This window comes from Octodon degus, unplaced genomic scaffold, assembly GCF_000260255.1.
Source record: "Octodon degus isolate 3935 unplaced genomic scaffold, OctDeg1.0 scaffold00068, whole genome shotgun sequence".
Classification (NCBI taxonomy): domain Eukaryota; kingdom Metazoa; phylum Chordata; class Mammalia; order Rodentia; family Octodontidae; genus Octodon; species Octodon degus.
The window spans coordinates 538,213-552,380 of record NW_004524644.1 but is presented as its reverse complement, the minus strand read 5'-3'; the positions used below and the strand labels follow the sequence as shown (position 1 = coordinate 552,380).

At 44.6% G+C, this 14,168-nt stretch overlaps 1 pseudogene; it reads right to left on the bottom strand.

The window, feature by feature from the left end:
• Positions 1 to 609: 609 nt before the first annotated feature.
• The window catches only part of LOC105742716, a 94,857-nt pseudogene continuing 81,298 nt past the window's right edge, over positions 610 to 14,168 (bottom strand).

The following is a 14,168-nucleotide window of genomic DNA, read 5'->3' as shown; positions in this document are numbered from 1 at the left end:
TTTTTTTTTTTTTTTTTTTTTGAGAGTTACTCGTGCACCAAAAGGATATAATTAATTTTAAGTTTTTTTTTAATTTTTTATTATTTATTTATTTATTTATTTATTTATTGTGTGTGTGTGTGTGTGTGTGGCCAGCTCAGCCCACCAGGGGGCATGTGGTGCTGGGGGATTGAACCGTGGTCCCTGTGCTTTGCTTAGCTTAGCTTGATTCTAAGTAGATGCTTTAGACCACTGAGCCATCTCACCAGCCCCTAATTTTAAGTTTTGAGGAGACAATAAATATAAGCACCAATAAGGCCATAAGACGCTGAGTTGGGAAGAAAGGATTTCAAGGTGACCAAAGGAAACCTCAGGGCTTCCTGACGAACACGGGTAGGTGCTCAGCAACAGCTTCCTGGGCAAGTCCATGTGCGAAGGTCTTTACCTGACAGCCCCTAAAGCACAAGGCCAGTTCCTGCCTGTCGCTTCTCAGGAAAGTAGTTGCAGGGCTCATGGCCGCAGGGTCTGGAGGACAAATTGGGGTTGGTATAAATCCTGCCAATGAGGCAGAGTTTCATGATGTTATTTAGGTGGATGGGTGGGTGGAGCAGCACACCCCTGCTTTTCTTTTCATCTTGTCCTCTGTCCTGCCAGTTTTTTGCAGTGTCTTTTAAGCTGTTTCACTCTTCCTAATGTTGCCTTCCTTAGTCCTGTAGCACTGGTCTCATGTGAAGGAAACATACTGTTTTTTGTGCTCAACCAATTTATATAATTGGGCCTCACTCTCATGGTCAGAAAATATTCATAGAGGGCCAGCCAAACAGCTCAGGGAATTAAAGTGCCTGCAAGCAGGTTCAGGGGCCAGGGGTCCCTGGAAGGGCCGTGCCGTGCGGGCCCTGTCCCCAGGGCATGCTGAGCCGACAATTGAGACTGGGCGTGGTGGCATGCACCTGTGATCCCAGCTCTTGGGAGGCTGTAAACAGGAGAATCACTACAAGTCTAATCTAGTAGTGAGACTCTGAACACCCTGCAGACCCTTCCCTAAAATACAAAAGAAAAAAAAAAAAGAATATTCTTAAGCACATACACGTGCGTGGCTAAGTCTCCTCATACCCCTCGTAAGGGCAGTGACCCTGTCAGTGCTTTAGTCACTTGTACTTCCACAACAACTTTTATTTGCATGTTTGGATTTTTGTTTTGTTTTTTGTGGTACCAGGGATTGAACTCAGGACCTTGTACTTGCCATGCAGTCACTTAAGCTGCTGAGCTATATCCCTGGCCCAAAATTTATTTTATTTATTTGATAGAGAGTTTTGCTACACAGCTTATAGTGATCTTTCTGTCTCAGCCTCCCCAGTGCTGGGATTACAGGCATGTGCCACCAAGCCCAGGACCAGAGATCGAACCCTGGTCCTTGCAGTTGCCAGGCAGGCGCTCAGACCGCTGAGCTATCTCCCCACCTCGTGTTTGGATTTTTGCAGGTTGGAAATAGTTAATTAAAAATAAACGTTTCCCCCCACGATGACAATCATTTCTCCATGTTAAGCCAACTATCAGTGTGGCACTAACTGTTCTATACTACGCTAAGGCTGGAGCACAGAAGACAAAAATGACTGCATTTTGTCCTTGGCAAAATCTGATTCACTGTAGCGCCGTCTATTCAAGACAAGGTAGACGAGGATTTCCAGGCAGCGCGGATCCCAGGCTGCACGCAGGGCCCAGCGAAGAGGGCCTGAGTTTGAGGCCAGCAGCTGAGCGTGGCCTTGGCTGACAGCACGGAACGGGTGAAGGGCTGGGGTGCGGCTCGGTGGCAGAGCGCGGGCCTGCACGAGGAGAAGCGAGGCGGGCAGGCAGGCAGGGCGGCAGGAGGCCACGCAGAAGGGCCGCTGTGGGCCCTCCCTGGGTGGGAATGGAACCCCGGGGTCAGGGGCTCAGGGTGAGCGGCTGCGGACCGAGAGGGCGGCGGGCAGGTGACGAGTGCAGAGCGCTGGCGGGAGCCACGCGGGGGTGGCAGCAGGGTGTGGCCAGCAGGAGCCCTTCCTTGCCCCCTACGCTCTCACACCTCAAGTCGGCGGAAATTTTGCTTAGCGCCTTAGGAACTAGAGGCGAGCTGACAGACCAATTATGAAACACTTGTTTCAGCCACTGAATGCATCCAAGCACGCGGAGTCCCTGCTGAGGAGAAGGGCTGAGAGGTCCCCTGGCGCCCGCCCCAGGAGGGGGAGTTTCCCGCAACTGTCTAATTAACTCGCTCTGAGGGCTGCAACCCGATCTGCTCTCTTTGGAGGTGACTTTAGGTTTTCTTTGTATGTTCTGTGACTGAATTAGAGTAAAAGGCAAAGCCACCCAGTGCAGACAAGCATTGTGGAAGTGAGCGGGTGAGGGGATTCTGCCTTCTGGACTGTGCAAGTGGGACTCCGTAACCTCACTTTTTAAATTCAAAATGATGCCCACGCAAGTTGGCTATGTATCTCTAGCGCATCCATTGGTACCGATTGAAGACATTCCTTTGCTGAATATATAATTATTTTAACCCTTTTTCTGGTGCTTCTACTTTTCCCTCCTTATGTTTTATACTTTCCTTATTTGCTAGTCATATTTGTCATATCTAGAGTCCTATTTAATCATTTTTAAAGTCTGTTATTTTGGGGGCCGGGTAGATGGCTCAGTAGAATAAGCGTTTCCCTGGCAAGTGAAAGACCTGAGTTCAATCCCGGGTTCCACAAAAAAAAAAAAAAAAAAAGAAACAAAAAGTCTATTATTTTGTTTCTCATTCATTGATTATACTTTATGTTTATGTTTCTTTGATTTTCTTACACATAGCAAGCATTCTTATTGTGCCTTTTATAACTGATATGGTCATATCCACAATCCCTTTCATTCTGATTCTGTTGTCTGCATGACTTTTGTTTAAGGCAATTTGCTTCTTTATGCGTTTGAGGGAACTGGGTGGGAGGTGTTAAGGTCATTTGTTCACAGGAGACTTTGTGTGCCACTGGGGACACTGGCAGCCCAGGACCACTCTAAATGACGCTTTTAGCTTAGATTTTGGGGACTACCTAGGTCATATAAACTCTAGCCCCAATCTCATATGGGAGCCAGCTTGTGGTTAGAGATTTATTTATGCAAACGTGCGGGTACATGCATGTGCGTGCATGTGTGTGTGTGTGTGTGTGTGTGAGTTTACTGTTTCACTTCAGGTTCTGGTTTTAGTTCCTCCTCTATAGGCTCTGTTTTCTATCTGTTAGGCACAGTGACCCTCAAACACAAAAGCTGTAGCACACCAGGGATCGGCAGGTACCCTCTGCTGTCAGGTTAGCGTCTGCTTAGCTCTCTGGATTCATGCTTTCTGACTTTCTGGCTCTGAGGGTATTGCCAGTTTCCTAATACGTCAGCTAAGCATTTAAAACATTTAAATGTACTATCTAACATTTTCTGCTAGGAGGGCTCTTTAAGATATTGGTCTATCATAATTTTAGGTATAAAAATCCCTTCCTGTGCCCTTAAGCATATATGTGGGAGTTTTTCTGGAGCAGGAATCATATGACCATTAATCTTGATACGTCAGTTTTGTTGGATTAAGAAACGCCTAGCAGGCTGGCACAGCAATGGACGGGTCACGTGGGCATGTCCTTGGCCACTGCAGTGTGTGGTCCCTACACCCTTCCCTTCCAGCTCCGTTCCCCTGCTCTGCTTCCCAGTTTTGCTCCACCACAGCCTTCGGCCACAGTGCTCCCACCTTGGAGTCCACTGATGGCAGACTGAATCTCCTGCAGTATGAGCCAAACAACCTCTCTTCCTTTAAATTGTGGGCGTTGGGCATTGTGTTCAGCAGCTGGACTGATGAGTCGCCTAGTGTACGTCTACCCACGTTTCTGTGAAAGGACAGCTAGTGTTGTACCTCTGGGGTCCACACAGTCTCCACGCAACACCTCAGCTCTGTGTCACCGTGTTGCAGAAGAAGCCATCACGAAGGGCCATCGCTCCCTGTTCCAGGGCATATGTCCCAAAGCGGGAAGCTCCTGGCCCTTAGTTCTCCCCTTCTTTGTTACCCAATGAATGCAGCTTCCTCCTCTTTAACCCTTTTATTTCCTGCTGCACTACATCCTGTTCTGCTGTGTTGGGCTTTTGCTCTCAGGATGCCTGCATGGGGGAGATTTATAAACATAGCTGAAGAATGGAGAAGCAGTCACTTGGGCCTGTAAGGAAGGTGATGTGACAGAGGACCGCAGGTCCTGTTCTGTCTTCCAACTGCTGGGCCTCCTCTCCCGGCACCATCAGATGGCTAAACTGTGGCCCGGCTCTACTGCACTGGATGAGTTCTTTTAGGTGAGATATCGCTTCAGCTTTGGAATACTATGACATAAACTCAGGCAACTTTAGTTTCAAAACTCCTTACAAACCTGGGTGTGGGGACCTACGTAAGCTCCACCTGCTGGGAGGCTGAGGCAGGAGTTCTATAAAACTGAGCTCAACCTGGGCAACTCAGTAATTTGGTGAGGCTCTGTCACAAGATAAAGAATAAAAAGGGACCGGAAATGAAGCTCAGTGCAAATACCCTGGGTTCAATTCCTACTATGGAAAAAGACTGCAACAATTACCTTACTTTCTTCCACTCATATGCTTTAACAAATCTGTTGCTTTCCATGGCTATCTGCAGGAGTGAGGTCTGGCCTCATCTATTTTTCTTTTGGCCTCATCTGTCACTCAGTTGTGTAGCCTGAGACAGTCCCATAACACCCCTGAGTCTTAGTTTTTTCATTTACAAGCTGTGGCAGCGTCCTCCATACCCCCTAGAGAGAAAGGATACTTTGGGAGGGCTCTGTAGATCATTAATCAAGTGCATACTTCTGCCAGCATTACTGTAATAGTAGCACTACTTTAACATTAATATAGGACATTCATTCATGAAGCCCAGAATCCCATCAAAATCTTAAATTGAAGGCCAGGCGTGGTAGCATATGGCTGTAATCCCAGCACTTGGGAGGCTGAGGCAGGAGGATCATTTTGAGTTTGAGATCAGCTTGGGCTACAAAAATGGCCTCAAGCCCAGCCCAAACTGTAGAGTGAGACCTTGTCTCAAAAAAACAAAACCCCCCGCAAAATCTTAATTTACCCTCCCAGGCAACCCGATGGTCAGACAGACACAAGTACAAACCATCACAGCGTACAGACAGCTACGTGTGTGTTTCCTCATCCCCACAATCCATTTCAGGTTAGTTTAAACAAAGACAGATAAATACCCGAGTGCATTCTTTCTTCTTTGTGTTATCTCAGCCTCGCTGTGAGATGCTGTCTGCCAGCGTCCTTGAGTGACTGGTGCCTGCTGTGACTTGTCCGGCTCATGTCAAGGTTTAACAGAACATCTGCTGCTTTCCTAAGGTGAGGCATTAACATATCAGATTAGATACTGAGTTATTCATTTGCTTCACCTTGAGAGTCCACTCAACCAAAACCTTTACTGATTTATAAAGTCAATTTAAATTCCTCCTAATCACGACAAAGTGCTTCAGTCTGCCTTTTAAGAATCAGGCATATTTAAATGCCAGTAATACACATATACCTATGTGTGTATATCCAAAAGATACGGATTTTGCCTGACTTCTCTGTGGATTAAAACAGGCCCACTGATCGCTGCCCCCTGATTTCTCAGAGGACAGCAGCACTTCCATCCTCGGAGTAGGGGGAGAGTCGGAGAGGACCCAGGCCCTGCTAAGCAGGCTGTGTTGACTCAGGGCTTTTAAGCTTCGTTGACATTCCAGCCACTCGCTCAGGGGCCCAGGCAGAGGTTGTAATCGAGGGCATTCCAGGCCCTGCAGACTGATTTTACAGAACAGCGTTCACCTCCAGGCTAGATGCACCAGATACTTAGATCTCTGGGCTCAAAACTGCCTTGAACAGAATAAAATGAGGAAGTGAGACACTGGACAGACCCATTTGGAGCAGTGCTTGGCCCAGAACAAATGGGCTGAGCCACAAGCCCCCCACCCCAGCACCCGCACGCCTAGGGGCAAGCTCCCCCACCCCTGCCCTGCTCAGCCCATCATTTCTCTTTGGTAATATTCCCAGGGCACTGGGGTGTGTTTCTTCTCTTTCCACCACTACACAGTTTAAAAATATGTGTTTACTTTTTTCTTTTGTTTTCAATATATGGCTCATTACAGCAAATTTTGACTGTACCAAAGCAATGTAAAGAAGAAAAACAGATGCACCAATAATCCTACTACTTTTGGAAATAATGGCATATTTGAGCATTCTGTCCTAGATTCCTTTTCTTTTGCCTGATTGAGCTTCTACATGTGCAATGTTACCTGCTTTTAAATAAAAACACTACCATCACGCTATCAAGATCTGCATGGTTTTAGCATTCTTTCACCACTACCATTTTATTTATTTATTTATTTATTTATTTATTTATTGTATTTTAGGGAAGGGTCTACAGAGTGTTTAGGGTCTCACTACTAGATCGGACTCCTAGTGATCTGCCTGTTTATAGCCTCCCAAGAGCTGGGATTACAGGCAGGAGCCACCACGCGCAGTCTCAGTCACCTTCTCAGCATGCCCGGGGCCGCTTTAATCCGCTGAGCTATTTGACCGGCGCCACCACTAGCATTTTAAGTAGTGGCACAATGGTATTGCAGAGACTTTATCTCCCTGATTTTTAGTGTTAAGACTGGAAGGGGCTGGATTTTGGGTGCTTCTGTACACCTTGCGTGCATCCGTGGGTGGCAGGGCCAGGAGGTGCTCAGGTCTCAGTTGGTGGTTCCACGCCATGCCGGCTCCGTGACTGGGGCTCCAGCACCCCACATTCCCAGAACCATCACTATGCCTTTGCCTTTTTGCTCAGCTAAGTCAACAGGGCAGAAGGTGGCGTGAGCTCGGCTACCATGCGTGCCACTTTATTCCTGTGTTGTAGTGGGGGCCGGTGTCCATTTCTTCTTTACCGTCATATTTGTTCTGTAATCTTATTTTTTAATTTAGATGTTCAGTGTACTGTTTATCAAGTACCAGAACTAGGCCAGGACAAGGAAAGTACGCTGCATTCCAATCAGCACTGAAATAGTGGCACAGAGCTCCCATATGGCATGCACGGGGATGCGTTGGTATTAAAAGGTTCCAGACCACTGGAAACGTATTTAGTGTCTGAGAAAAATGGGCCCGAGCATCCCTGCCCGGTTGCCACCTACCTGCGCAGCTCTGGGGCACCTCTGAAAAGAGCTGAGCCTTCGATTTGGACAGAGCTATTGGAGACTGATTCCATTTGCACGCTGGGGCTCCCGGGCAAACATTTTTCAGATGGCTTTTCAGCAGATGAGCTGTTACAGCAAGATGAGGGCATTAGTGCCGTACTTACTCAGCTACTTTCGCCTTTAGCTTTTGGGCTCCATCTGTTGCTTCATTTAGCCTGCTCTAATCTGTCCTGTAATTCTCACAAAGCTGCGTAAGTTTCTAAATGTCCTCAAGTTCATGATTTTGTGACGTTACTGGTAGGTGGATGTCAAGAACATAATTTGCCACCTTCTCTATGTTCTCAGGTTGCGCATTTTTGATAGGCTCTGGCCCTAGTATGAACTGCTGAAATCATCATGATGGTCATCTACTAAGGCTGAAGCCCTTAACACAAAAGCCCATCTTTCCCAGGACCACCTCCCCCCTTCTCCAACTCACTCAGGGTACAATTTCCTTTCACCCTTCCCAGCACCTCAGGGAAGACCCCCATCAGCGCCCTCAAGCACATCCCTCAGGTGCATCTCCCTCAGGTACATAAGCATCTCCTCCAAACTCTACCCCTGGCAAAGGGCCATAAAAGCCTCAGGGTCCCTTTGTTTCAGTCCAGAGAATTCCTCATCCTTCCCCAAATTCTTTCCCCTGTCCTCAAAGAAAATAAAGCCCCTTTCTCTTCTTTCTTCTGTTTCTCTCCTGCCCCGGGTACTTAAAAAGACCTATCAATTTTCCTCTTAAATAAGGTGTGTTTTAGGAAACCACTCTCCCTTAGTAATTGCTCTTTCTCGAACTCACTCACATGCACTTGCATTTGATAGTGTGTCCCTAAAGTTAGGGACGAGGCTGCACAGGACCCATAGATGACCCTTCATCCTCCACATTGCTGTATGTTGGGGAGAAATGATGTGTGTGGTGCTGACTCCTTGCTGAACAAATGTTTTTTGGACCAAAGGAAAACTAAAGACTTGGAATACTGTGTACATTCCATGAAATGTTCCCCTCACAATTCTTTATTGTAAGTATACATTCAAAAGCTCTGGAAATGACAGATCCTTAAAACGTAAAGAAAGGGTGTGTGGGGGGCGAGTTGGAAGTGACCCAAGTTCCGATCTTCATGACTGTAAAATGTTCACAAGTTTTGCTCCTCTGAATAACTGGGCAACTTTCTCTGCTGCGAGAGCTTTTCCCAAGGCCTATACTGGGAAGGGCACATCACACTGCAGAATCCTATCACGCACAGGCAGATTATGGAGAAACCTTCAAATGCTTCTAGGGCCTGCTTTTCAGAAAAGTAAAAGTGGCTGCCTGAGCACAGAAGCGGAAGATGTACCAGAGAAACTCAGACAGAAAAAACTGACCCTAGAGATCTCTTATAGATGCTAAGTGTATTAATGAAATGATAATGGTAATGGACACTCCAATTTTTTTTTTTTTTTTAATTTTGACTTTTTACTTTTTTTTTCTTTTTGTGGGACCGGGGATTGAACTCAGGACCCTGTGCTTGCCAGGCAAGCGCTTATTCTACTGAGCTATCTCCCCAGCCTCCACTCTCACTCTACCTATTAAGCCATGTAGAACGTATAAAATTACCAAATTTGGAAGTGGCTAAGGAAAAGAAAGCCTAAGATTAATTCTAAAGAGTCCTTAAGTGCTTGCCTGGGCCTGAGTTCAATCTGTTTCCGCAAAAAGAAAAGAAAAAAAAGAGTCCTGTAGCCAAACTGCCTGATTTGAGAAGGGTAAGATTTCAGATCAATTTCTTAATATTGTATTTGGTTCATCTTTCATAGTTCTCTGGAGTTTAAAACAGACCTGTCCAAGAAGGGGCATATCACTTCTATGACTTAGGCATGTCATTTGCAGTTAATATAATTTGGAGTTGGATGTTTACAATCCTTTTCTTAAAAAAGGACAAACAAAAATCATCTTTATAGTTTGAAACAATTACCTAAGAAAAAGCTTTCTTGCTTTCTTCATTAAAGGATTTTTTTCTTCCTTATTCACTTTGGTTTTTCCTGTTTTCCAGTTTCTTATTTAGTCGTATAGTACTGTTTCTGGAGATTTCTGCCAGTCTGCTTTTAAAAAAAATCTGAAATAAGAAAAGAGCAACAGTGAGAGAAACATATAAAAATTAGCGTGTCTTGGGATGTTTTATTACATACTGGACTGAATAAAAGTGTCACTAAAAACTTAAAAGAAGTCTAAATAATTAAACCATAGATTTTTTTTTTTTTTTTTTTTTTCTTGAGGCAGAGTCTTGCCATAAAGTTCAGGCTGGCCTTTTTTCAAAATTTTATTTTATTTATTTATGGGGGGGGGGGCAGGTCAGCCTACCAGGGGGCTGGCATGTGGTGCTGGGGGATTGAACCGCAGTCCCTGTGCTTTGCTAAGCTTGTTCTAAGTAGGTGCTTTAGACCACTGAGCCATCTCACCAGCCCATAAGGATTTTTTTTTTTTGCTCCTCGAATGCCCTCAGGGGTGGTTTGGCTGGCTGGAGTGTTGTGGGGATCGAACTACAGCAACCTGAGGTGGACAGCTTTGTGGAAGCAGCCACTTAAAGAACTGAGCTAAGGGGCAGGCCCCCTCAGGCTGGCCTTTTGCTCACTTTGTACCCTAGGCTGGTCTCAAACTCGCAGTGATCTTCCTGCCTCAGCATCCTAAATGCTGGGATTACAAGCAGGAGCCACCACATCTGGATCATAGGTTCATTTTAAAGGGCTCTTTTTAAAGATCATTATTATTATTATTATTTTTGCTCTGAATGCCTTCAGGGCAGGTTTGGCTGGCTTGAGTTGTGGGGATCGAACCACAGCAACCTGAGCCTGATTGCTTTGTTGAAGCAGCCACTTAAAGAGCTGAGCTAAGGGGCAGGCCCCCTAAAAATTATTATTATCTGTTTCATTACAATATTTTCTTAATACTACAAATTTAACTTTTATAATATTGTTAGCAATCAAATTATTACTTGAGGGGCCGGGGAGATGGCTCAGTAGAATAAGCACTTGCTTGGCAAGCGCAAAAGCCTGAGTTCAATCCTTGGTTCCGCCAAAAAATAAAAAAATAAAAAATTATTACTTGAAAACAATATTGCCCTAGCATGAGTGAGTTTTCCTAATGTAAATCTAAAATACATATTCTGTTTCAGCTCAAGACTTTGGCATGCCCTAAAACCAAAAGTTTTACTTAGGACTTACTTAGGACAACTAAATTGACGGTAATAGCTTGAGAGCAGCTTCTTTCATATAAGTTAAAATAGTTCTTCTAAACATTCTTCACACTCAGGTAATGTACTTTCTTGGAAAGCTAACAAGAAAGCATTCTTCCTTTTAATGAATGTGCCCGACCTGAGGGGGGCTGCAGAGGTAAATCCCAGGGTGGGGCCAGGGAGATGGCTCAGTGGGATAAGCGCTTCCCTAGCAAGTGCAAGGGCCTGAGTTCAATCCCTGGTTCTGGAAAAAAAAAAAAAAAAAAAAAAAAAAAATCCCAGGATGGAGGAAGTAATAGGCTAGCAGCTGAGAGTGCAAGTTCTTAATTGTGTCATTTGAGAAAAGCTAAGGACTTTTTCTTTGGAGTCTAACAAATTAGAAATTGGGGCTGAGCCGAAAACAGTAGGACAAGATCGCTCACAGGCTGAGCCTTGTTGAGTCAATTAATTATGACGGAAGTAGTGCTAATTAGGATCAACTGGAAGGGAAAAATCTCTTTTATTTCCCCACAGAAGGAGCCTGCTTAATTTAAGCCACCCTGATTTTGTAACAGGATTTAAGTTATAGTCATTAGCAAGTGATAAAACAAAAAAGTATCTATATGATTAAATGTAGCCATTTTCTGAGAGATGATCTAGACCTTTGGCCTTAAAATGGAAAGCTGCGAGAAAGGATAGCAGTTAAAGGAGAATTCCAGAAACAAATCACCAGCTAGGAAAGCGCCAAGTGAGCAAGATGAAGTCTTGGAGTAGTTAGTTGATTCCATATTCTGACAGATTGTTACAGACTTCACTCTTGAAACGTCTCTCTCACACCCAGTTGCTGTTGTACCAATGCCTAAGGATTCTCTCCAGTCTCTCCTGGCACCACTTCCCGGCTATGAGGGGGGAAGCTGCACCCCATTTTATCAGCTTGGCGAACTGCCTCATCCTGGTCCAGCTTTTCATTCATGTGCTGATCAGGCACATTCTGCTCTGGGGACCACAGGACTCAGCTTTGAGTGCTGTTCGCTCACTGCTACTATTAACTGAATCAAATCATAGAAGCAAGTAGTAATAAGGGCTTCTTCTAATAGTGTGAGATGTCTGGGGTTTTTGTTTTGTTCTGTTTTGGAAGAATAGTTAAAAATTATTGGGCTGGTGAGATAGCTCAGCAGACTAGGTGCCTGCTTTGGCAAGCACAGGGACCACACTTTGGTCCCCAGTCCTGCATGGTGAGCTGGCCCCACCCCCAGGGTGTGCTGAGCCAGTGACAGTCTGGGCGTGGTGGTGCATGCCTGAAACCCCAGCGCTGAGGAGGCTGAAGGCAGGAGGATCACCACGAGTCTGACCTGCGTAGTGAGACCCTGTACCAAATACACAAATGAAAAAATACATTTTAAATAGTTTGGGACCACTTTAAACACTGGGAGAGCAGTTCAGGATTTGCATTTTTATGATTGCTGCTGTATTATGAACCTGTAGGTCAATGGCATAGAGTAGGTTTCAGTGCATATTTATAAAAGCAGTGAAGACTCACATCTAGGTGGAAAACCATGTAGCCATACGGAAGTGTGACCATGCAAATACACATTTTCCATATTGAGTATGTGGAGGGCTGTGCTCCAGCTTGGCCAAGGGATGCTTTCTCCAGAACTTTGACTCTCGCAAGTGGACAAGGATGGTGTGTGTGTGTGTGTGTGTGTGTGTGTGTGTGTGTGTGTGTTCATCTTGGCTATGGTTTCTACCCCATTTGAGTCTGTCCATCAGTCAGTCAGTCAGTCAGTCTGTCTGTCTGTCTGTCTGTCTTTGCAGTACTATAGTGAAGTGCAATACTTCAAGGTCTTTTCATTAAATTATATCCCCAGGCCCCCATTTTTTGTTTTGTTTTTATTTTGTGACAGAGTCTTGCTAAGTTAACAAGACTCTGCTCAAATTTACAGCCACCCTTCCTCAGCCTCCAAGAGTGCCAGGATTGCAGGCACATGCTACCATCTTGCCTTCTAGCCTTCTCTTGGTTTTGAGACCTTGAGATCCTGGCATGCATTTTCTTCCGTTGGCAAGTTAGCCAACTGTTGCTTGCAAACAAAAAATGCAAATTGATATGATATTCAATATATATTGGCAGGAAAAACATTCAGCCTTTAGGACCTTTTCCATCTAAGACTGTGTTATATTGTTGGAAAAAAAGCTTGTCATCATCTTGTTTCAAAAGTAGAGAAGGTAGTGCACCTTGGAAACACCACTTAGTGGCAGAGCACCCCCTAGCACCTGCGAGGCCCTGGGTTGGAGCCCCAGGCCCATGAAAACAAAGCTCCGCCTCAGGCCCCAGAACAACAGCAAAACCTAAAGAAAGCTAAGTAATTAAAAATGATATTTATAAATATGGCCAGGAAAGTAAGTGAAATAATTTCAAATTATTATAGATCAATGATGTTATTTAAATGTTGAAATGACTTTATCATGTTGATCAATATAGGAAAGAGTTTAAAATCTGAAAGTTGATTCCTATTACAGTATTTTCTATGACATCAAAATTTTCATATTTAGTAGAATTTCAAAGGTACTGTTGAATTCATGAAAAATTATTCTTTGGTTTTAGAAATCTACAGTTTTTAAAACTACAAGGCTAGGAGTTTTGACATTTCTATGTAGTATTTGTTATATTAGAAAAGGTTCCCCGCTCATCCATGATGAATGTAAATACACCAATTCTTTCTCTCCAAACACGTGTGCGTGGGCACACACACACACTATATAGATGCACATGTATACATATACACAAAATATTTACACCTACTTTACAGTCTCCACTCACACCTATATTTTAATTATTAGAACACCCATGTTTCATCACTAGGACACCTAGGGTCTAGGATGATCTCACCCGCAAGTTAGAGGGCACTGCTAAAAACACCAGTTTGCTCCTTTCTTGCTTCAGCTTTGCAAATCAGGCAAAGGACATCATTTATTTACCTGATTCTTCAGCTCTCAGCCTGGTTGTCTAAATTCTAAATCAGACTGCTTCCTAGGCCTTTGGGAGCCCCTGGACAGCTGGGATTGCCACAGCGCCCTTTCCAGTTGAGCACGTGCAGAGAGTGCCCCCACAGGCGAGAGGCTGCATAGCAGGCTCCGAGGTCCACCCGCGTGTCCCAGGAGAAAGGATTCCCTTAGGGCGCAAGGCGAAGGCACAGATTTTTCTAATGCCACGCAGGTGTGTTAGGCTAGACAGTGCTTTTGTTCAAGTGACTTCAGTAGTTGTCCACGTTTAACACGGGGGTCTATTAAATATTTCCCAGGTAGCTAAATACATGCCTAAGCTGTTTATCAGTATTGTGCCAATTTGCCTTTTTTACATTTATAGTGTGTGTGTGTGTGTGTGTGTGTGTGTGTGTGTGTTTAGTAAGGGTCTACAGGGTCTAAAGGGTCTCACTATGTAGATGAGACTCGTGATCCGCCTGTGCATTACCAGTCAATGGCATAGACTACCAAGCTCTAGGATTAACAGGCTCGTGCCACACGTCCAGTCTCAATCCCAGTCTCAGAGTGCCCCGGGGCGGGGCTGGCACCACATGCCAGGAGATCGAACCCTGGCTGCTGAGTTATAGTTGTTGTTTTTCTTTTTTTAAGAATAGTCCAAATTTAAGGTTTTTATGTTAAACTTAATTTTTATTCTTTTAAAATAGATTTTAACTTTTATTAATAATGAGGAAGGAGAATCCAATGTCTATAATCTGTACCTTTTTGAAAATAGTAAATGATATAATCTAATAAAATCAAGCAA